Here is a 24,744-nt window from a genome sequence, read left to right as displayed (position 1 = left end):
TCTGGTCCAATCCAATGCCATCAATAGTTCATTGAGTTCAGAGCCACAAATACCTAACAGAAACCTAGTCTGCTAAGTGCTGTGCCACGTGCCATGGGGCAGATGGGCACAGGATAGCATCTACAAAGAAAGCATTGGGTATCTTTCTTTCCCTTTTTTCTGCTATACTATGCCCTGCACATCCCCCCCAACCCCCTGGAGAGCAGGGCTGCCCAGTCTGGAAAAGAATGCTCTGGGTCCTGAGCCCTTGCTGGCAAAAGGGAGCTGAGTATGTCTCTGCAGGAGGAGACTGCTGACACCAGCTCACAGGCTGGAAGGGGAGACAACAGCTTCCCAACAGCAAGTATTAGGAGATAAGCTATTAGTGGTGTTGTATTAGACTCGCTCTCCCTGGGCACTGCATGGCGTCTGCAGCCACCAGCATTCCTTCTCACCCAATTATGCTGTTCTCTGTTCTCTCTGCTGCTGGCTGGTGACTTCAGGCAGTGCTGGGTGCCAGGGTTATATAGAGACCCAGAGGCAGCCCAGGGAAGGCAAAACACCCTCACAAAGGGAAGTAGAGGGCCAGGGGAGAGAAGTCTTTGCCCACCCCCTCCCTCAATAAAACCCTCTGCAAAGCCGCTTTCAAAAAAAAAAAAATCAAGAATTGCGGGAGGCAGACAGGGAAGGACATGGGGGGAGAGTGGGGAGGGGGTGCTGTGAGGGCTGGCTCCTGCTTTGAGTTGAAATTGCCCTTCTTCTCATCTCCAGACTCCATTAAGCATTCTGGAAGAGATGGGAAGTGATTATGGAGGGGGTGGGGGGAGGAGAGAGAGAAAGAAAGAGAGCTTGTGGGAGAGGGAGGGGGAGTTGGAGGAGAGCTGAATTAGCCCAGGCACGCATGTGTGCGTGCACGCGTGCGCACACACACATGCACACACACAAACACACACTCAGATCCCCTTATCTGATTAAGGATCCAAGGGAAGTTGAAAAGCTTCTGAAAAATTAAAATGACCCAGTGGGTTAACCAGGCAAGATCTGCTGGGGAGATTGTAAAAGTCAACCTGAGCGGGGATTTCCTTTACTCAGGGCAAGGTCCCCCATGTTGTCCCCTGGTCTGACCAGCTAACAGCCAAGAGGGGCAAGGGCTGTGATTTTCCCCCTGCTGGGCTTCTTGCTCATGCCAGCAGACTCTGTGGCTGGGCTGAGGGCTCACCCTTTACTTTGGAAGGCGGGGTGCCAGGAGGAGAATAGGGACAAAGGGAAGGGCTTTTATTCTGCCGAGAGGGCTCAGATGACCAATGGTCTCCTTAGATGCAGGTTTTAGTTCACTGATCTCTGTATCCAGGCACTGCCAAAAATGCAATGGCTCCAGGGACCCATACAGCCTCTTCCCAAATAACAACTGAGCACAATGCGCAGGAGCAGATGGCCAGTGGAGCTCACATCACCTCACACCAATAACATTAGGCAAGTGGCTTTCTTCCCCAAGCCTCAGTTTCCCCTGCCATAATACAGGTATTAGGGGCTTGATATTTTTGAAAGACCCCTCTATCCCTTATAGGCCCATTTGAGGGAGCTGCTCACCCTGAGCTGGGGGGGGGGGCATTGACTTTCTGTCCCACAGTAATGAAGAGGCAGAAGGTGAGGTGACTTGCTGTAGGGGCCAACCACTCCCCACACCCTGGCCTCAGTTAACAGGGGAAGGCAGAGATCATGAAAGCCCAAGATAACACGGGCTTCGAGTGGTAGCAGCCTCTGAGCAGACCAGCCCTGCTGCTTACCCAGCTCTGTAACGTATTTGCAAACTCCCCAGAATACATATATTAGGAAGCTAACAAGTTGCCTGGCATTGAAAATACAGTACCACACAGTGTCAGATACATTAAATATGCATCTGCAAAGATCCTTTCCTTCTACTTACAAAAAAGCAGCCTATTTGGCTTTTTTAAAAAAAATTTCTTATGATATTACAACCAGACCAGGGGTATTAACTAAGCCACTTGGCCAGGACTTCTAGAACAGAACCACAATTAGGAGCAGCAATGACATTTGTGGGGGCCTATTATACCCCTGGCCTGGCTGACCTTGGGGCTTTCTGGTCACCTGGAGCCAATGAGGGCTGCAGCTGCGCTCTTACTTCCCCTCCCCTGGAGAATGCGGTAAGAACCTTGGCTTTATTAGCCTGGAAACATGACTTCATCCACTCAGAGAACTTTCTGTTTCTTGGCAAGTCACTACTGGAACTGTCCTAGCCCAACCCCAAGGCCTTCGGGATTGGACTTCTCAAAACCAGAAAAGTCTGGATCTTTCCTGCATTAGCTAAAGGACTTTCTCTTACTTTCAAAGTCTCCAATACCCGAAATGTGAAAGCAAAGAGTTAATAGTCATGTTCAGGCTGGGAAGACAGCTCACTTGCTTTGTCATGGACATGACACAAGTTTAAGTCTGACCGTCCCCCCAACCACCACCACCACCACCACGTTGAGGGAAGCTTTGGCACAGTGGTGTCTTGTCCTCTGTAGGTCTGAAGAAGTAGTCTTGCAGCAATGAAACCCCTGTGATGACCAAACATTGTCATTCTCAAGTTTACAGTGAGAGTCCTAAGAGATTATAGATGTGGAAACATTTGTATCTCCTTGTTTCTATGTGCATCCCTTTCCTCAATACACACTGAGTGGACCCTGTTTTGTGGCAACCACTCAGTTTTCTAATCCAAAATATGGGGCTGAAATTTCTTGCTTCCTGTATTGCTGAGAGACCAGACAAAAGAATTATCTGTAAAGTGACTATCAACAAATACCAATTCCCCTCCCCTTTGCCATCTGCTCAGCAAGAAGGGAGTTTGACAATACTTCCTTTAAAACGTCAGCCAGTACCAAGGCATCCTTTTCTCAAGTGATGTTACTGAATGGAATTGACGGCTCGGCATCTCTAACAGATTTTCCCTACAGAGGCAGGAAGGAGGATGCTAACTGCTTCACAGGACCTTGTGTCACCACCTGAGTGACAAGTGCATGATCCCAATGCCAGCCTGCAAAGCTAGAGTCCAGCAACAAGACCCTCTGTTGTCACTGGTCCTCGCCTGCCCAGAACCATAATTCCAGGGACTCAGAGCTTAAGAGACAATAAGAAGGGTAGGTTTTATTGTTACTTTTTAATTTACATTTTTAGATATGATAGAGAGTCAGAGCAGGAGAGGGAGAGAGGGGAGAGAGAGAGAGCCCATAGCATAAAGCTTCCTTCAGCATGGTGGGTCAGGCTTGAACATGGATCACGCACATGGCAAAGCAGCATACTATCCACGACAACTGTTTCACTGGTCCAAGGAGAGTAGGTTTTAGACTGATATCTGATTTTTTGAACTCTCAGCTCTAACTATTTTTTATTTTTTAATTGTTTAATTATTTAATTAATTTATTTTTGCCTCTATGTCACTGGGGCTTGGTGCAGACACTAAGAATCCATTTTATTAGATAGGACAGAGAGAAATTGTGAGAGGAGGGGAAGATAGAGAGGGGGGAGAGAAAGATAGACACCTGCAGACCTGCTTGCAAGCTTGTGAAGCATCCCCACTGCAGGTGGTAAGCCAGGGGCTAGAACTTGAATCCTTGCACAGGGTCCTTGTGCTTAGAACTATGTGTACTTAAGCAGATGTGCCACTTTCCGGATCCCCCTGCTCTGACTCTTATCCTTCCTGAACCTCATGAGAATCCTACAAAGCAGACTGTATACTCTATTTTAGCCATGTAGAAATTGAAACTCAAGGAGGCAAAATAATTTACTTGGGATCACAGTTTATCAGTCCAGGCCCCAGCAGGATGTCAATGATTGACTGAAGCTGAGGCAACCTGAGGAAAGTTTAATAAGAGGGCTATTTGCAAAGTCATGGGCAGAGCACAGGAAAACCACTAGGGCTATGGAAGTATCTGAGAACAGGTCATTATAAATACCTTCACCTAAAGGGAAAATTCCCAGAATCCAAGTCTGGAAAGGGTTGCATGCTAGGGACTACTTATCAACACCTCTGGCCTTTAGTTGAACCCACACCCCAGGAAGATGATGGAAAACTAAATAGCCCAATCTTGCTCTCCTCCTTCTCTCTCCTGAATTTTTGTTTGTCTTCTTTTTTTTTTTTTTTTTTTTTACCAGAGCACCATTTAGCTCTGGCTTATAGTAGTGTTGGGGATTGAACTGGGACTTCAGAGCCTCAAGTATGAGAGTCTCTTTTGCATAACGACTATGCTGTCTATCCCTTCCTCCCTCTCTGATTTTTCACTGCGGCTTTCCATAAGATGAACCCACCACCCACAAGTCAAGGGTCAGTGGACCCACAGATACAGTCCATACAGCTAAATCTGCCCCTGGAACAGGAAGGAGAGAGTGGATCTGGAGGTCAGGTGGACAAGCTAACTCAGAAGTGTCACAAGACTTTACATTAAAACTATTAGACCATTTCCACTCTAATGGACTTCTTTTAGGTCCTCAGCAAATGCTCACTGAATGGTTGAAAAAGAATATATTAGTGGGTGGTTAAATGAAATTTGGATGGACAGGTGGGTGGGTTAAGTGGATGGATGGATGGATGGATGGATGGATGGATGAGATGGATGAGTGGAGGATTATATGGACAGATGAGTAGGCACATGGGTAGATGGAGAGATATATGTAGAATGGATAGGTGGACACTACCACAGTCTTCATTCTGGTGGTTTTGACTAATCTTGCCACCTGGCCAGAAATATAAGGTTTGCTAGGTTTATTTCTAAACAATAAATGGCTTCCAGGGATATACATCCTCTTCCCTGTCTGTAGGAGTTGCTTGTCTCACTCTGGCCTCTGGCTCATTTTTTCCTGCTGCTGTTGTTGCTGCTAGCACAGCTCCTCTCTCTGAGACTGAAGCCTGGAGTTAGGCTGAGCTGCCTGTGAACAAAGCACAGCAAAAGGCAGAGGTCAGAGGGGGGCTGCAACCCTTTCTCCCTCCAGCCACACCACCCCCAAGGCTCAAGCACAGGACTAAATTAGCAAGCCTCTCTGTTAGTCCAAGGGAGCTGATGGGATGGGGTGGGGGCAGAGTGGGAAGGCAGGATGTTCACTATAATTATTTTCATTGATTTGTCTACTTGGATCCCAAGTACTGCAAAACCATTGTGACATTTAATAAAAATAATTCAAGGTAAAAATACCTCCCCCACCCCACACTGGATCCCTGCTTCCCCCTCCCTCTTCATCAGCACCATCTCAGCTTTTATCTCCCCTTTCAGACTCAGGTTGCTGACTCCCAGCTATTGGGTGGCCTGGGCCAATTACAGAGAGAAGTAGGTGAGGGCAGGAGCACAGGCTGGGAACCTGCAGCCTGTATCCTTGGATTGGAGGCTGTGCTGGTAGCAGCTAACTAGCCACCCTAGGCAAGTTGCTGCCCCTCTTTCAGTTTTGGTTGCCCCATCAGTGAAATCAGCAAAGGGCTAGTTGAAGCCACTATCCCAGGATTAGCCTCCTCTGAAGCAAAAGAGCACATTCTCCATACCATTTGCTATAGATCTTGTTTCTATCTACTGAGTTCATTTCTGATCTCTTGTTGACCCAGGAAAGATCTCCACTACCATCTCATATGATCTTTTTTATTATTATTTATTTAACGATAGGAGGAAAGAAAGAACCAGATATCACTCTGGCAAATACGCTGCCAGGGATCAAACTAGGGACTTCATGCTTGAGAGTCCAAAGCTTTATCAATGCACCACCTCCCAGATCATACCCATATGACCATTTATTTCCTGCTTTCCAAGCCATGGTAGGTCAGTCCTTCCCCTTCTCCATCCTCCATTCATTGTGAAACAAATAATATTCATCCCTTAAGAGAGAGAAAGAGAGAGAGAATAAGCTGAGGTACTAAACTGGCAGTTGGTGTTAACTTCTCTTATCTGATTCTGGTGTTACCTTCTCTTATCTGATTATGGTGTTACCTTCTCTTATCTAATTCTGTGTCTGACACTTTCAATATATGGGCTTCACTCCTGAAGTTTCTGTTCTGCCAGGATTCTCAGGGAAACTGAGCCTCAGAGATGCAAGAACTGCTGTGTAGAATGACACACAACTGAAAACAGATATTGCTGTACTCTGACTTGGGCCCTTGTGGCACTGGTGCCCTTATCTCTGTCCACTGGCCCTCACTGCCTCTCCCCCATGAGTCCAAGGCTGGGTAAAAATCTAGGCCTCCTGCTTCCTGGGTGGGGAATCTCTGAGACTCTCCCTGATTCAGCAGAGGGAAGGGAACAAGCCAAGAATTGGATTTGGAAAAATCTCTCCCTTGCAGTAAGCGTAGCCATCTTAGGCTGTCAGGAGAAGATGTAATCAGGGTGACCTCATATGTTTCACGGATTCATTAAAGTCTGTGTTCAGGGGTAAATGATTGCTTTCCCCCAGTCCTACGGAAAAGAAAATCGATTGCCTCCTTGTAGATTTAGAACGGGACAGTTGGCAATTAGAAAACACTTCCCCAGGCAGGCACTGGAAAAAGGGGTCTCCTTCCTGTCCCCATTCATTCTGCCAGTGACACTGGGCTATCCCTCCTGGCAGATAGCAGAAGACTGGGGAATCTTGGACTGGACTTGAGTGCCCCCTGGGCTCAGAGCCCCCGTCTCTGCTGCTAAGCCTCATTACAACCTTCTGTCTTCCCCCCCTCAACACACACACACACACACACACACACACACACACACCACCCATGCCCCTTTCAGCTAATGGATTTTTCTCTGTACAGAGAGATTTACTAAACAACCAAACTAGGACGCATTAAGTCTGTGGGTTTGGAGGTTTGTTTTAGAGCAATTCTCAACCGGAGAACTGGCTGCTGAAATTAAGACGCATTCTTCTCAGCAAATATTGATTTCAACTAGAAGCAGATCCGAGAAGCTCACAGCTCACTGGATTTAAGTGCTGGACGGTGCAGTTTGGACTCTTGAAGAGGTCACCTGGGTGCTGCCCATCTGAGGCCCAGAAGGAGAAGAAGTGAGTTAAACAAGAACCAAAAACTTACCACCAAAATATGCCAACCAAGAACTTACTTGGAGTCTTAGAGTTGTTCATCTCATTTTCCAGATATGGACAATGGCTGCTGATGCACATACACTGTGCGCACCCCCAGCTACACAATCCCATGAACAGAGGTTACGTACGCAGTCACAGTGAAGAACTTGCAAGTTTTTCTGCTTCCCATTTGGGCTGGAACTCCTCCCCAAGTTCTTTTCCTTCAGAAAGTTCTGTTTAACTAAGTCTACCTTTGCTTTTTTCAATTCCCTCTTATGTGCTTTTTATAGAGAAAGAGAGGAGAAGGAGAGAAAGAGAGGGAGAGGGAATAGGAGAGGGAGAGAGAGAGAAAGAGGGAGAGGGAGAGGGAAAGGGAGGAGCAGGGAGAGAGAGAGAGAGAAAGAGAGAGAGAGAGAGAGAGAGAGAGGACACAGTATCAAAGCTCCCTCAGTGTTGTGGGAGTCAGGCTCAAACCTGGGTCGCACACATGGCCAAGCAGCACACAGCACTCTCTCCAAGTGAACTCTTTCACCAGTCCTTCCTCCAATATTTCAAATTACCCTGCAGTGCACTTCCTTGTGCTTTCCCAGATTTGGTCCTACATTGCCCCCACGCCTCCCCAATATCCCTAAGGGTTAGGACCATGTTGACATCTTCAGCACCTGAGTGCCAAAGTACTAGAAACAAAACTAGTTGGTCTAAGTTCTCAATCCTGTTTAGGAAGCTTTATCTGTGGGATATAAGCACAAGCTTCTCCTCTCTCTGAGCCTCAGTTTTCTTTCTAAGAGGCAGAGAAATAGGATTGGGCTGGATAAGCTGGAAGGATTTTTCTCACTTACTAAAAATAGAATGTCGCTGTTGTGGTTATTAGTTCATGGTAATATCCGTCCCCCACCCACTTTCTCAACATATAGTAGGGGCTTTTGAAAGAATACCCTTAAAATAATGTCCTTTCTTAACCTTCCAGGCAGGAAATAAAACTCTTAGAATGAATAGCAATTTAGCACATGTAAAAGAAGCAACAATTTTAGTATAGAGGCATTTGGAAGACATAAGGATGGCAAATAAGCACATCAGAAAATGTTCCACATTATTAGTTATATGTCACAATACACTGACTAGTGTAACCAAAAAAAAAAAAATGTAAGGGGCTGGGTGGTGTACCTAGTAGAGTGCACACATTACCACGTTTAAAGACCCAGGTTTGAGTCCCAGCTCCCATCTCCAGAAAGGAAGCTTCATGAGTGTTGGAGCAGTGTTGTGTCTCTCATTCTTCCTTTCTCTCTCCATCTCTTTCTGTCTCTCTCTCTCCCTTTTTCTCTGCCTCATTCTCTACCAAAAGATCGTTCCCTAGAAGAGGAGAGTGGTGTAGGCACTAAGCCCCAGCAATAACTCTGTTGGAAAAAAAAATAGCTGACAGCAAGAAGTTCTGACTAAAACTGGAAGTCTCATACACTGCTAGTCAGGAACAGCATGCACGGCCACTCTGGGAAACAACCCAGAAGTTTCTCGTAAAACTAGACACATACTTTGCCACCTCAGCAGTAATTCTAGTTCTAGGTATTCACCTAAGAAAAAGATGACACTGGGCATGTTCAGGGTGGTATGGCTGTAGGCCCACCTAGTAAAAATAAAGCTTAAATTCACACAATAATTTACACATAGTGTGAAAAGAAGCTCTTAGTTGTTAACTATTGAAGACAATTCTAATGTCCTTTTGTAGGTCAATGAAAAAGCACAAGGTGTTGTATCCATGGGGTGGAAAACCACTCAGTAATAAAAGGAAAGAAGCTACTGAAGTCTACAAAAAATAAAATCATGAATGAGTTTCAAGTACATTTTGCTAAATGAAAGAAGCTTAACTTAAAGATCCCTATATCATGTGCTTCCACTTACATGACTTTATGGAAAAGAGAAAGAGAACATAACACATATCAGTGATCATTAAGGAGGTGGCTTGAGAAGAGAGATTGACACCAAAAGACAGCACAAAGGGATTCCAAAGCTTGAGAGAACAATTTCTGTTGTGACTGAGGTGATGGATACATGCCATCATGTGTTTGTCAAACCCCACAGAATGATACACTACAAAAAGGAAGCTTTTGTGTGTGTAAATTTAGAAATAACTTTTGGGTTTTTTTCTAGGAGCTGAGGCTTCATACTTGCACAATTTCACCATTCCCAGGATGCTTTTTTCATTCAGATAGAGAAAAACAGAGACAGACAGACAGAGGGAAAGACAGCACAGCACCAAAGCTTCCTCCTATACCATTACACTTCCCATGTGATGCCATGATTCATATCTGGATCAAATTCATGGAGAAGCATAAGGCATGCTCCCTACAATTAGTTCTCTCTCCAGCCCCTAAACCTCTTAAGACTGTTTGTTTTATGGTTTGGGCAGTGGCACACCTGGTTGTGCATACGTGTTACTATGTAAAATGACCCAGGTTCAAGCCTCCAGTCTCTACCTGCAGAGGGGAAAGGTAGCACCTAATATGGTAGGTGGTGGAAGCCTTTGAAGAAAGAGGGCAGAGGGCTGAAGAGAGACTCCACTAAATACAGTTTTGTTTTGGTTCTATGATGTCTCTCCCTCTCTCTACCTCTCTCTTTGTGCCTATCTGAATCAAAAAGCATTCCAAAGTCTTAAGGTCCTGACTCTACCCTCCAAAAAAGAAAAAAGAAAGAGGGCTAGAGATTGATAGGATGAAGGGCTGATTTTATACAGAATAATTAAAGAAAGGCAGGCTGGCTGTGGAAGTGGTATTTGAGGAGAGACCTCAGAGAAGTGACAATGATGTGGAGAGTGGAGCATTCTGTGTAGGCAAAACAGGATGGGCAAAGGCTTGAGGCACTAGTATTCTTCTCACAATTTGGGGAGGGCATCCAAGTGTTGAGTATAACTACAGGGAGGGGAAATGAGTTCAAAGTAGTGCGGGGTCATGATGAGAGGCTTGCAGGCCACTAGACATGCTTTATCTTTCAGTTAGAGTAAGAGAAGAAGATACTGGAAGCCCAGGAGAACACAGCCTGACACTCTGGGAAGAATAGACAGAAAAGGCAGCAGAGGGAGGGCAGGGGACCAGGTCAGGAACTTACTGTGCAGCCCAGAGAGAGAGATTATGGTGATCTGATCAAACTGAAGCATAGGTCAAATCCATAGCACTGAAACCAGCACATGGGAAGTTCTTAGTCAATATCACCTGTAATAATTGCCAACATTGTCAAGTTCAACAATGAAGGAGGTCAAAAAGACCCAGCAGCAGTCCTAGTAAGAAAAGGCATAAGATCCTCTGGGCCCCAAGACAAGGCTGTGTGAGCCTGGTGCAGTCAGAGGAACTGGACAAAAATTTGTCACCACCTCTCAGTCTCTCAGTCTTTCTCCTAGAAAAATGGCAGTTTTTTTTTTTTTTACAGTAGTCTGGAAAAGTACCAGGAGTATAGAAATTCTGTAAAATGGGCAAAGTAAAAGTGAATGATTCAGGCTGAGCAGTGTAAGCTATAGCTTTTTCTATCTAATCATCCACTTAATCCTCAGAATTCATTCAAAAATAGTTTATCACTGGTCTTCAGTGGAGAAAAGTAGGCCTGAAAAGATTTTTTCTAATTGAAAAATGGATAGAAATGGCAGTAAAGGAGTCTTATTATTAGTATTGCAGAGATACGATTATAACTTGAGGTAGTAGGTGTTTCCAGGGTATCCCTGTCCTCCAGTGCACTGGTCAGCCCTGCCAACAGACCTCAGGCAACTGTGCATGGTCTATGATGTAGCACTAGGGGTCTTAGTGATGACTCAAGTCTCAAGTTATGCTTCTGACAAGCCCCCCTACACACACACACACACACACACACACGAACACGCACACGCACACGCACACACACACACACCTTTGTCTCTCAGACCCTAAAGCAAGACTTTGCAGTTGCTTTGTTTTGCTTCTTTGTTTGCAAAGGTAAGCATTGTGTCTCTTCATAATAGAAAACAGTGGATCATCCAGAAATGTCATCATTCTTGACTGTGGTTCTTGGCAAACACAAGAAAGATATGCTCTCACCTGGCACAATTTTCTAGACATGTCTCAAGGAAAACCACCAATCTGTGCCAACAACTTGACCTCCTAGAAAATTCCTGGGCTTTCTGATTTAATCAAGCCAAATCAGCCAAACACAAAAAACATCAAAGCTTTTTTTTTTTCTTCCTATGTGTGAAACATCATGTATAATTGTTTTAAAAGAAACCAAATATCCTTGGAGAAATATCAAATTCTAAGACAAAGGCAGGGGGGAGATGCAAGAGAAGTCAGAACATCTTTATGCCAGAAACAAGAAAAGTATCAAACATTATCAGAGATTATAGGATTTGTGTCAAAATGACTCAGGCGTCAACTTGAATAGGCTCCCACTGGTCAAAGATGGCGCAATTTAAGCATCAATAATGATAACATTCCATATTAAACACATCAAAATGTTTAAATCCATGAATCTATAATGATACTCAGAAAATAAGATAAACCTCCTTGGTCACCCTGGAAGATGCTAGAGAACCAACTCAGTCTTTTGAAAACTGAAAATAAAGGGGGAAATCAAATATGTTTCCTGCCTTTCCCATACAAATGTTACCACTGGTAAAAAAAAAAAAATACTTTATGAGAAGAAATTTATCTTTATAAAATAAATCTAGTTCATAAATGAAGAGTGAACACCTGCCACGATGTTCTGTATAACTAATGGTTAGTGGATGCAGACAAGGTCACAAACATCTAGGTGAGAACAACACAAATATGCATCAACAACACTGGTGGGCTAAAACAACACCATCTACACAGAGGCCACAGCAAAAGCAAAGCAAGAATCCTCTGATCAAACTTCCAGATCTGTTTAGGGACACATCAAATGGCACACAGCATGGGACAAAATCAGCCTGTGGGAAAACCTGCAAGTTCTAAGGGCCTAGTTTCTGTAAAAAAAAAAAAAAAAAAAAAAATCCATGAGTATATATATATATATATATATATATATATATATATATATATGCATGAAGTGGGAACTATGGATTAGAAACTTAGAAGGCCCCACACATTGCACAAGGACCTAGGTTCAAGCCCCTAAGTCCCCACGTGCAGGCGGAAAGCTTCACGAGTGGAGAAGCAGGTCTGCAGGTGTCTCTCTGTCTCTTTCCCTATCTTCCCCTCTTCTTTCAATTTCTCTCTGTCTCTGTTCAATTATAAATAAATAAATATTTTTTAAGAACTCAAAAAAGGAAGCTTAAGAAGCCTATTAGACAAAGCGTATAGGCTTTATCAGATCCTGATCAAAATAAGCAAAACGCAAAAGGGAGAGAAGGAGGAGAAGGAAGAGAAGAAAAGGAAGAAGAGGAAAAAGGAGAACAATTCTACAAGACATCAAGGAAATTTCAACTCTTGATAAAATTAAGACATTAATATTCATTTAATATTAATCAGTTAGTTACCACTGATTAGCAAACTACCTCCCAACATTCTGTGGTATAAATCAACAAATGCTTTTGTTTGCTTGGGATTCTATGAGTCACTGATCTGGGCAGGCCCCAGCTGGGATGGCTCATGTCTGTCTCACATGATGCAGTTGGATCGCTCCTGTGTGCTGCTCAACAGGGATGGTTGTGCCTCTTTCTCACACCGCATGTGGTCTCCCACTCTTGGGAGGATCAGTCTTGGCTCTGGGCCATTTCTCCTGGTGGTAACAGTGTTTTCAACAAGCTTTGAGAAAGAGGAGACCCTCGACTGGGAATACAGCATAGTAGTTATGCAAAAGACTTTCATGCCCTAGGCTCTAGTGTCACAGGTTCAAGCCCCAACATAGCTATAAGCCAGAGCTGAGTAGGGCTCTGATGTCTTCTCTCTATCTCTATCTCTCTCTCCCTGCCTCTCCCTCTTCCTCTCCCCTGCCACCCCCCCCCCCCGCCATTTTATTAGGGGTTTAATGGTTTAAAGTGCAATTGTTGACACATAGGTACAATTTCTTACCCCTCAGTGGTAGGGGTTTTCAAAACATTTTCACCCACAATTTAGGTCCATTCCCATTATCATATACCAGGACCCAACACCCTGTCTACTGCTTCCCTTCCTCTTCTTCTCCAGACTCCCTTGCTTTACTGAAATACACCACACCCAACCCAAGTTTCATCTCCTTTGCTTCATCTTGGATGGAACTGGAAGGTATTGTGAAATAAGCCAAAAAGAGGACAAATGATCTAACTTTTATAGGTCTAAATCTCTTTCATTAATATATATAATGTATTTTTAAATGAAGAAGCAATAAAGAGAAAGCCTAGAGAGACATATGCTTCCTTCTCTCTCTCTCTCTCTCTTTCTCTCTCTCTCTCTCTCTCGTTGTGTCTTTTTCTTTTTTCATTGACTGAAACACTACTCAGCTCTGGCTATTGATAGTGCTGGGTATCAAAGCTGGGAACCTCTTTCCCTATAAGCAACTATGTGCTTCCTCTCTGACCCTGAGAAGAGTTCTCAGAGCCTTGCACACTGTGTGCTGTTTATTGTGGTTTCATTGACCACAGAAAGGCATCTGTCAAGCCCAGAGTTAGTTTAGGGCAGGACTATATACAAAGGACTATATACAAAGACTATATACTGAGGGCCCTGACCCACTGGAGATCACATTGTGACAACCTGCCATGGTGTCAAAGAGCATTTATCATCTATAAATGCATCTTAAAACATTTCCACATAAAATGATATGCTTCAGAGTAACTGGGGGTGGGAGGGAGGAAGGAGTGTGTGGGTGGAGAGACATAATAAGATTGGCAGTGAGTTTATTAAGGCTGATTGATGAGTACATGGTGGATCATTATATTGTTGTCTCTATTTTTGTATGTGTTTGAAATTTTTAATGATATCGAGCTATCTCTTATTTTAATTTTACTTATTTTATTTTTTTTTTGAGAGAGATGCAGAGAGAGAGAGAGAGAGAGAAACACCAGAGCATTGCTCAGCTCTGGCTTATGGTGGTGCAGGGGATTGAACCTGGGATTTAGGAGCCTCAGGCATGAGAGTTCTTTACCTCAGCTGACTGCCAACTCTTTTTCCAAGAGTCTCACAGACCCCTGCAAGCGTCAACCCAGCTTTGACCTAGCACGTTATGATTGGGCCCTCCTCAATCGCTATCGAACAGGCCATAGCTGGTGCACCGCTATGTTCCACCGCTGGGGAGCCAGAGACGACCCGAACTGCCCCTGCGGCTCCAGACAGACTATGACCCACATAGTCAACGACTGCCACCTTTCCAGATTCAAAGGAGGTCTCGAAACTTTACATCAGGCTCAACCTGACGCTGGCTGGCTACGGAAGAAGGGCAAACGCTAGAAGAAGAAGGCATGAGAGTTTGTTTGCATAACCATTATGTTGTCTGCCCCGCCCTCAAGCTCTTTTTAATGGCTGATCAGTTTCCGACTCTAGAAGAAATCAAGGGAGACAAAAAGCACCATCACCATCCAATTGTTGTTTCTGAAATATCCTGCCATACTTCCTCCAGCAAGAAGGGGCACAGGGAGGGTTTTCTAGGCACACTGCTTCCTTCCCTTCCTGGGAAAGGACTGTGGAAGTGAACAGCTTATATGAGCAGTGTGGTAGCTGGGTGGTACCTTCATCAGCCCTACATATAAAGCACTTGTGATTTTATCTGCCAATACTCACCTACTCACCTTTTCTCCCAGGTCATTTGGGGACTGACAGTATGGACCTACACTGGAAGGCAAATTGCAAGTCACTGTAGTTACTGACTGAAAGATAAATGAAAGAGTAAGAACTTGGGTGCCACAAAGAGTGTAAGGGTGAGCAACAAGCTCCTCTGTTAACTGACAGCTAATAGAGGAAGAGAAGAAAAGATGAATCTCACCCAACTGGGACCAGCCAACATGCTTTGCATGTGGTGTAAGGGCTGTTAATCTGGATAGAAAAAAGAAACACTGTTAACACGGTTAAAGCAAAGATAAACCCTTCATCACCTTCAAGTGCTTCAGTCATTTATTTACCCAAAACATTTATTGAGTGCCTGCTGTATGCCAGGCCCTGTTAGATGTTCGAGGAGAATTACAAGATGATTGAAGACATGCTTTCCAATCCATTTTAATGAGAACTATTTCAGTTATAATAATAAATTACAATTCAATTCGGTTAGAGCAGAAAAGATAATGGATTGGCTTTGTGGCACTGGAAAGTGGGGAGGCTTCAGGCACATGGAAATCCAGGTGCACTCACAGCACTGCCAGAAAACTGTCTCTCCATCTCTTGAATCAGCCTCCCTGTGTGGCATCATTCCCAGACCAAGTTTCCCCCTGGAAGCAACAGGCTTACATTTTACCATACTGGCAGCAAATGGCCTACAATTGGGTCTCCCTGGAGCCACTTTTCCCAGTGTCTACCCATGGTCAGGCAGGAAGAATGCTCTGATGAGTCTGGCCTAGGTTCCCTGAGCTTGCAAGAGGAGGGCCTGCCCAAAAACCCCCTTGAAGAGGAGAATGTTCCAGAAGGGGGGAAGGATATGGGTCTTACCAAGCAAGAAATGTCCTTTAGTCCTTTAGGCCTTCATGTACATGCAACCAATTAATCTTCATTTAATGTTGTGTTTCAAACTCTGAACAAGGTGCTGAAAATACAGCACTGACTGAGATAGACCAAGAAACTGGAAGTTGTATTGTAGAAGTAGAGATAGAAAACAAAGACATCAGCAACCATTCTGGGAGGATGGGAGAAATAGCCCCCTTGGATAAGTGTGGTGTTTTGCCATACATGCAACAACCCAGGTTCAAAGTCGGGCTCCTACTGCACTGAAGGAATCTTCAAAGTTGTGGTCTCTCTCACTCTCTCTTTGCCTTTCTGTCTCTATCTTTAAAAAGTGTGTCTGTTTGTTTGTTGCCACCAAGGTTTCATCACTCCAGGCTCATTTTTTCAGATAGAAAGACAGAGAAAGAGGTAAAGGCAAGTCACAAGTGGACTCTAGCCCTTAAGAGATGTGTTAAGGGATCTATAGAGGAGGGGACTCCTTTCTTTTTAGATTTCTGTATTGTGATTTACAAGATCACAAGATCATAAAATTACAGGGGTATAGTTCCTTATCACACCCATTCTCCCAAGGATAGGCACCATAGTTTTCACAGTCTTAAAGACAGTGTGGCTACTCTTTCTTTTTCTTTGCAATGTAACATGTCACTCAACCAGGTGAGCCACCACTTGGCCCCTTTCTTTTTCTTTTCTTTCTTTTCTTTTATTTTTTTTTAAACAAATTTATGTGTTTCTGTTGAAGCAGCTTCCCACTCTCATAGGAAAGCCCTAATGGACTACTGGGCACTAGGAAAGTAGGTATACAGGTCCAGTGGAAGGTTATAGCTTTTGAGGAAGCTACTAAGAGTTTCCCAGAACTAGGTCCATCAAGGTAGTCACTGCAGAAAAATCACTGGAATTTCATGAGCCAGGTAAGATGATCTTTATTTTCAGAAAAGAAATCAAGAGAGTTGCACACTCTTGCAAAAAGTCACAGACAGTGATCCCAGCTTTTTGGCTTCCCAAAACTAAGTTGTTGGCAGACCTACATGAGAGTAGGTCACCCCTTCTGCTATTGGTTCCTACAATAGACAAAGAAACTGAAACAAAAGACAAATAAATAGAATGACAGAGAGAAAAGCTGGATGGAGGAGTCAGGATCCTTCTGGAACATCCTGCACTTTCAGGAGTGGGGTATGGGGGGCATGGGCATCACCCAGCACCCAGTTATGGCCTCAGTCCTGCATTACAGCCCTGGAGATGGCACAGGCAGGAGCCAGAAAGCTTCTGAGAAGCAAACTGTCTCCATACTAGACAGCCCAGACCCAGCAGGAGATTACTGCTGACAAGCTGGGGATGGGGGTGGGAGTAGGGGTGGGGCATTAAGTCTTTTTCCTTCTCACTCTCCTAAAGATCCTTCCTGCCACCAGCCAGTGTGGTCTCCTGGGGAGAGAGGATGAGCTCAGGATTCTTAAACACACATGATAATTGCTTTGTTTTTATTCTATCTGAGGATGAATAAGCAGCTGAGAAGGCAACAGGCTCCAAATGGACACTAGACCTGAAACCACCAGTCACCCAGCTTCTCTGCACCTGCAGATCTGAAGATCCAATTCCCTACCTCCTTCCAACACTCATCCCTGCTGCATGGTCCCTGGGCAGCTCCCACACTGGCTGAGTCCTTGGTGACCAGACTCCTGGGCTGCTCCCACAAGAGTGTTTTAATCCTGCACCCCTTCCCTGGAGCTGGCTCCAAAAGCAAGCCCTGTTTCTCCTGCAGTTCCTTCCCTGCACAGAGTCTTGGGTGAGTTCTATTCAGAACTAGGAGGGAATACAACTGTCAGCCTGCCTCCAAGGCAGGGACCCCTAAGCATCTTACAAGCACATGGACCACCCTCCTTCTGTGGGTAGAAAGGGCTTTGCCTTGCTGAGGGGGAAACCAGAAAGACAGAGAGCTCAAGGGACGTAAGCATCTATGTGTCTGTGGTTTAATTTACTTATTTTATCTCATTTAATATTACATTAACAATATACTAGCATGCTATTTATTTTAGTTCAAGGAGAGAGAAAGAGACAGAGGGAAAGATAGAAAGACAGAGACAGAGATAGTAAGGCATTGCTTGGCTCTGACTTAGCCTGAGACCTGGTAGCTTCAGCATGAAAGTCTTTTTGCATAGCTGTTATGCTGTCACTCCAGTCCCCCAGAGCTTTATCACATAGAGCAGTTCATCCTTCCCCTGTTGAGTGAAATTTATCCCTGGTACCTCCCACCCATCACATTTCTCCAACTGGGGCAGCCTGAGGAAAGCCCTTGCTGTTTCTAATATATACGGGGTTTTCTTCCCCAGGTTCAGTTCTTTCCCCCTCTGTTCCAGATGGCTTGGTATTCAGACTCCTCCCTACCCACCTCCAACTAGTCAAAGTGCATTTCAAAGGGCAGCTCCAGGGGCAGCTCCACAGGCTGGACACCAGGTTCCTGCACAGGATGGAAAAATCACCTCTTTTGCTCTGTGTACCATTCTTCTATGAATGCTGTCTATAAGTTCAGTAATTCCTAGCCATATATGAGGCTGAGCCCCAGCCACAGACACACCCAGTCACATGAGGGAAGAAAATTTTCCAGAAGTCAGATGGAGAGAAACTGAGGAATTCCAGAGTGAAAGGAGAAAGACCAAAATTCTGAGGTTAGTTAACTTTTACAAATGTTCATTTCTTTGCCCTGTTTTCTCTTCTTTTCTTTCTTTTCTTTTTTTTTTTTTTCTTATTCTGTTCTCTTCTTTTTTTTTTTTTTCCACCAGGGTTATCAGTGGGACTTTGTGTCTACATGACTCACCCATCCTTTTTGGTCACTTTGTATATATATATGGTAAGAAACAGAGGGGCGAGAGAGAGAAAGATAAGAGGAATCACCTGGCAGCACTGCTCCATTGCTCATAAAACCTCTCTCTGAATATGGGAACTGGGGTCTTGAACCCAGGTCTTCAGGCATGGTAATGCATGTGCTCTATTGGGTGAGCCACCACCACCCCCATTTTTATACTCTATGACCCTCTCAAAGGTCCCCCACCAATTCCCTGATCTCTTTTCTCTTTCATCTTCTTTTTTCTGTCTTTTCATCATGACATGGAACAGGTGCATGACCTTGGACAAGTCCCTTTGCATCTCCAAACCCTTTGTTCCTCTTCTCAAAACCACACTAATAATCCCTGGGCTGCTTATTTTGCTGGGCCTGCAAGAGACATGGTTGACATAATTAATGGATGAGAAAGCACTTTGAAAACTATTCAACAAATGAAAGGCATAATTTATTTATTTCTTGGTTTTTGTATTAATCTCCCACATGACCCTGCATTGAGATTGCCACAAAGACAGAGAAATGAGCAGAATGCCTCATGGCTCTGGCTCTCTGATGGAGAATCCTGAGATGGCAAAGCCAGAGGGGCTTTAGAGGGTAGACAGTACTACCCCTATAGCTTACTGATAGGGAAACTGAGGCCTAGAGCAGAGCAACAGCCTGTCTGTCTAGCTGGAGGGCAGTATTCTGGGGGACATTTACTGAATTAATCCACCAAAATCCTAATAAGAAGGTATATCATTACTCCCATGTAACAGATGAGGAAATTGAGACTTAGAAAAGAGTGGTAACCTGTTCAGGGCATGCAACCAATGGGAGAAAAATCAGGACCCTGCCTGGAGAAACTTGTCCCGGAGCCCACCTTTCACTTCTGTGCAAGGTCAGCCCGTGTTGGGAGCAGCAGCTGCAACCAAGACTACCCCCATTTCAATCTGTCCCTGCATTAAAAGGAAGACAGGGACCTGGGCCTGAGTGTGGCCTGGGGAACAGCTTAGAGTGGCCCCACCTCATGAAAGGCACCATCACCTTGTACACTTGGTGACACTTGGATAACCCACTTTGGATCCTCCTCTTTTTGAACCACAAATCCAGAGCTTGGACAAAAGGGAACTCTGAGAGAAGGGCATAAGGCTCAGCTTTTATCCTTCAGAGGGATAAGAGAGTAGAAAACAAGCTCCATAAGAGATGGAACAGAAAAAGGGATCCCAAAAGATGATGGTGAAAGATGATGAGGACAAGCAGCACTACTCTGTGCCAGCAGTTGGGCATTCCAGTGCTACCCAGTCATCATCATGTCCTCTCAGATGCTATGTGAGGCAGGAGGGGAATGTAGGTCTCATAGGTAAGATACAAGAGGAGTCACTCTTGAAGAGCCAATGCTGGGTTTTCTTAGCAGTTCCTGTTCCAGAAAGTGCCTCAAGGCAGACCACAAAAAAGTGCTTAGTGTTTCAAAGTGATCTGAGTTATAGACTCAAAGTCAAGAGCACTGAGTTCTGGTCTCAGCTCTTAGTCTGGCTTCTCCTGTGACCTTGACAAAGTCACTTTGTTAGCTGCCATCTTCCCATCTGTGACATGGAGACAATAAATTCCACTTAGACCTCTGAGATTCCTTAATGACAACACAGATTTCTGATTCTAAAAGAGCAGGGTGATTTAGGAAGGGTGGTAATGAAGATGCTGACTCTGTGAGCAGGGTGGCAGGTATGAGGTGACCAGAAGGGGGTCCCAGGGGCAGAAGTAGTCCTGGATCTGAGCTGATGTTTGGGATAAGAACAAAAGAGAAGAACCAAGTGGCGGTACACCCAGTAAAGTACACACATTAACATACACAAAGACCCTAGTTTAAGGCCCAGAGTCCTTACCTGCAAAGGGAAAGTGGTAAAGCAGTACTTTGGTCTCTCATCTCCCAACTCACTCTACATTTCTTTCAGTTTCTATCAAGAAAGAAGGAGGAGGAGGAGAAGGAGAAAAGAAGAGAAGTAGGAGGACGAGGAGGAGGAAAGAAAGAAAGAGAGAGAGAGAGAGAGAGGAATCATCCTCCTGAAGCAATGGATTTGTGCAGAAACCAAGTTCCAGTGATAATCCTGATAGTAATAATAATAATAAGAGAGAGATAAACTTAATCCTTAGTCTCCTGCTTTGGAGGCCTGTGAATCCTCCATGAGCTCACACACAGTGCAGTGACTTGGTTGCACCACTAGTTGCCGGGCTAGCGTCACCAGAGAGAGAGATGAGGAACTTGTGGTGGCATGGTAAAATAATTCTTTATTGATGCGGATGCCCCAGAGTCGGGTGTGAGCACAGCGGGTAGTGCTGGAACAACCAATAAGAAAAAAAATCTATAGCCATATCTCAACCACCTTGAGCATGCCTGATCTTGTCAGATCTTGAAAGTTAAGCAGGGTTGGACTGGGTTAGTACTTGGATGGGAGAAAGGAAGGGGGGGTGAGAGGGAGAAGAAAGAAGGAAGGAAGAAGGAGGGGAAGGCATGAAGGAAGGAAGGAAGGAAGGAAGGAAGGAAGGAAGGAAGGGAGGGAGGGAGGGAGGAAGGAAAGACGGAAGGGAGGAAGGAAGGGGGTGAGAGGGAGAAGAAAGAAGGAAGGAAGGATCAGGGGAAGGCATGAAGGAAGGAAGGAAGGAAGGAAGGAAGGAAGGAAGGAAAGAAGGAAGGAAGGAAAGACGGAAGGGAGGAAGGAAGGAAGGAAAGGAGGAAGGGAGGGAGGGAAGAAAGGAAGAAGGGGGGAAAAAAGCAGTTAATGGTGAACCTTATGCAGAGAGAACAGGAGGGCTTCCCAGAGGAGGCTCCTGCCAGTCAACATCTAGTTACAGCAGTTTATGAAATGGGAATCCCAAAGACCTGGACTCAATACTTCTCAACAGCCTGCATGAAAAGACCCACATGGAGAGGAAGTGAGGTCCCCAGCTGACAACAAGCATCAACCATCAGATAGATTCTTGCCCCTGGTCTTGAAGCTTTTCCAGATGGAGCTACAGATGCCACACAGCAGAGATGTCATCCTTGCTGTGCCCTAGACATCTCCTAATTGACTGAGCCCAAGACATAATGGATGGTTGTCGTACACCACTGTGTTTTGGTGAAATCCACTGCATGGGCACAATAACTAGAAGAGCTCCCATTGTCTGCCCCTATTACACAATTCAAGTGCTTTCAAATGACTTTCTGGAGCCTCTTCAACCCACCCAGACCACTACGCCAATGCCCTACTCTCATACCCTGTGCTTCTGCCAAATGGGAACCCCTAGACTTCTGGAAGCTGCAGGCATCTCCTAGTGTATTTTCCCCCTACAGTGACCCCTGGGGAGCTAATCCCTTGTCTCAGGCAGATAGCACTTCTTTCACACAGTCCTTCCTGATGCCCACATGGTACTGTGAATGCCCTTTCCCAACTCTTAGGGTCTACCTCCCCCCACCCGACACGGCAGCTATTAGCCAGACCATAGTTAGTGCCTGCCCTCTGATCTCTTCCTTTCCCTCACTCAGGAGCTTTATCAGAGCAACTACTCTGTCCCTCATACTCTTTGGACCTCAGTGAAATACCTGGCACGTTCTCATTGGACAATGCACAGTTGTGTGTAAGAATGAGTTCTTCCCCCATTGGAAGTGGCCGAGCATATACTAGACCCTTCCTAAGCTCCTCCCAGGTGCCAAGCACTGCTGGGTACAGAAAGCATCCTTCCACCTCTAAAATATACTGAATGTGGTTAATGCTGTCAGCACAGGGGGACAAACAGTACTAGGGCAGTCAGAAGGACAGCAAGGAGACTTCCCACAGGAAGGACCATTAGAGCTGGATCTTGAAGGATGGACACAATTCCAGTAGATGGATACAGGAGAAAGGAGCAGTGGGGAGATGAAATAAGCCACCTACATAAAATCTAAGGCAGTATTCTTTAACATGCAGGTTTGGGGACCATACACTGATAAGCACTAGTATTGGACTCAAGACTAAGAAGTGACTAATGCCAAAGACATCTAGAGAGAGGAAATGTTGGCCTTACAAGGGGGAAGTTATATCATATTGTGTTCAGTTTCTTGTAACTGAAAGGCTATATATAGATGGTGGCTGTTTGGAGCAGAGTGTGGGTTCAGTGTTAGGACAGGAGTGAGAATCTTTTGAGACAGAGTTCTCCTTCCAAAGGACACAAGCTTCCCAGAAAGGCAAAGCCATGCTCCATCCAGTGGGTACACAGTCACCAGCTCTGCATAGGCTGGGGCTTTGTTAAACCCAGGCTGATGCAATACTAACACTCCTCCTGCAGTCATGGACCCTTCTGAGATACTATTAGGGCTATAGACCCTCTACTGGGAATGTCTCCACCTGCACATACATTCACTGTCCTATCGTTCCAGAAGCTCCCAGAATCTTGCCTCCTAGTTAAGCACCAAGTAACCCCATGGGTAATATGTAGGAATCCCTCAAGCTCACTGACTATCAGATGAGGCATCAAAAGGGCCAGGTATTAAAAGAAGGGAGTGGGAGTGGGGTGGGTGGTAGCATACCTGGTTGAACACACATGTTACAATGTACAAGGACCTGGGGTTTGAGCCCCAAGTCCTCACCTGTAGGGGGAAAGCTTTGTGACTGGTGAAGCAGTGTTGCAGGTATCTCTCTCCCTCTCTATCACTCCCTTCCTTCTCAACTTCTGGCTGTCTCTAGCTTAAAAAAGATAATACAAAACTTGTTTTAATAAATAAATAAATAAAAGAAATGTGTGGGAGGTTTGGACAAACAGGAAGAGTAAGGATCCCAAGTTTGGCTGAAGGCTGAGCTGTGGGCTCTCAGAGTTCAGAAAGAGTGCTGGGATTCTGGCAGAGGAGGAGGATCCAGGGACTATTTTACCTTAGTTTCTCCATTTGTGAGATGGGAAGATGCTCACCCAGTTTTGCTTCCTTCCAAGGGAGCTCAGAGGAGAAGTAGAGCTATCGCCCAGCAGGCGGTAGGGTGGCAGTGGCCTGGCAAGGGGAGGCAAGTTAGGGGGCAAGGGGCACTGGATTAGTGTGAGGATTGTGCTCATTCAAGGTGGATTCAGTGCTGCAGGGTATGCTGGGGTGGGGAAGCAGCCAGCTTTCCAGGGAAAGAGATAATAAGCTAGAGTGATAATGCCAGCACAGTAGGGAGGATAGAAGGGGGAAGGAGATAGCAGGGGAGGGAGGAGTTGCTACTGCAGAGAGAGAGAGAGGAAAGGGGTACTCTCATGGGGCCTCTGAGCTCTGGCCTTCTGGGGAGCAAAGGCTGCAGGACATGGGGAGCAACTGGCAAATTCAATGACTCTCACCAGGTCCTGCCCTTCTGAAGAATTCTGGAGAGGCCAATGGGGGGAGGCAAGAACCCAGATATGGAGATCAGAGAGCATAGTCTGACACCATTCTTAGACACCCCTCATCCCCGACCCTGTCCCTTGACCTCTCTAAATGTAAGAGAAAACAGAGCACTCAGGCTGGTCCCCAACACTCCCCAGGCCAGTCAGTGCTCTGCCTCTTGCAGACCAGTAGCTCCAGAGGAAAGAAAGCAGAGGTGCCATCAGAGCCCAGAGTTCCTGCTCTCTGCCTTGCCCCTCACTCATCCTTCCTGTGCTATCCAGAGCAGATGAAGGGCCTAGAGGAGAGAAATTAGTGTCAGACATTCAAAAGACCTTGGGAGGGTCAGTTCAGGGCTCCATGGGAGGTAGTCCTCTAGCTAAGCTTGTAAGGGGTGGGGCGGGGGTGAGTATGAGGGGCAGAATGCCACAGACAGTGACAGTAGAACTAAGCTAGACTGAGCACAGCCAAGAGCCTATGAATGTTTTGTAACAGCTGTCATTTGCTGGGAATCTACTATGTGCCAAACATTTGACTGACAAAAAGTAACTAGTCAAATTCATATGCTAACTACAAAACAGACCCTTGTCCATCTGTGCCTAACATTTGCGAATTTGCAAGTCAGGATCCAAGCCTAGGGCAGGTGGAGTCAGTAGGGGTCACATGCCCAGAGAGCCCAAGTTCCCATAGTGAGAGGAAGGCAAGTGCAAGTGTCTCTCCAGCCTCAGAAAGACCCCTCCTCTGAGGAGGGTCTGGAGAGCAAAGATGGCTTTGCCTTTGACCCGGAGGACTGTCAATCATCAAATGTGGCTGGGTCTGTGGCCTCTCCTGCCTGGGGATATCTACTGTATTGGCTTTGCTTCATGTGTTCATTTCCTCAGTCTGATAAGAGCTGTGTATTTCTTAGCTGTTCTTCTGCCCTGCTGGAGGGAAACACAACCTGAACCCTGACTGACCCTTACGGGAACAGCACTAGGAAAAAAAAAGTCAACCTTCAAATGAGATCCAGGACACAAGGAATGAGT

Source organism: Erinaceus europaeus, chromosome 12, assembly GCF_950295315.1.
Source record: "Erinaceus europaeus chromosome 12, mEriEur2.1, whole genome shotgun sequence".
Taxonomy (NCBI): Eukaryota; Metazoa; Chordata; class Mammalia; order Eulipotyphla; family Erinaceidae; genus Erinaceus; species Erinaceus europaeus.
The sequence above is the reverse complement of the archived record's forward strand: the minus strand, read 5'-3'. Positions refer to the sequence as shown.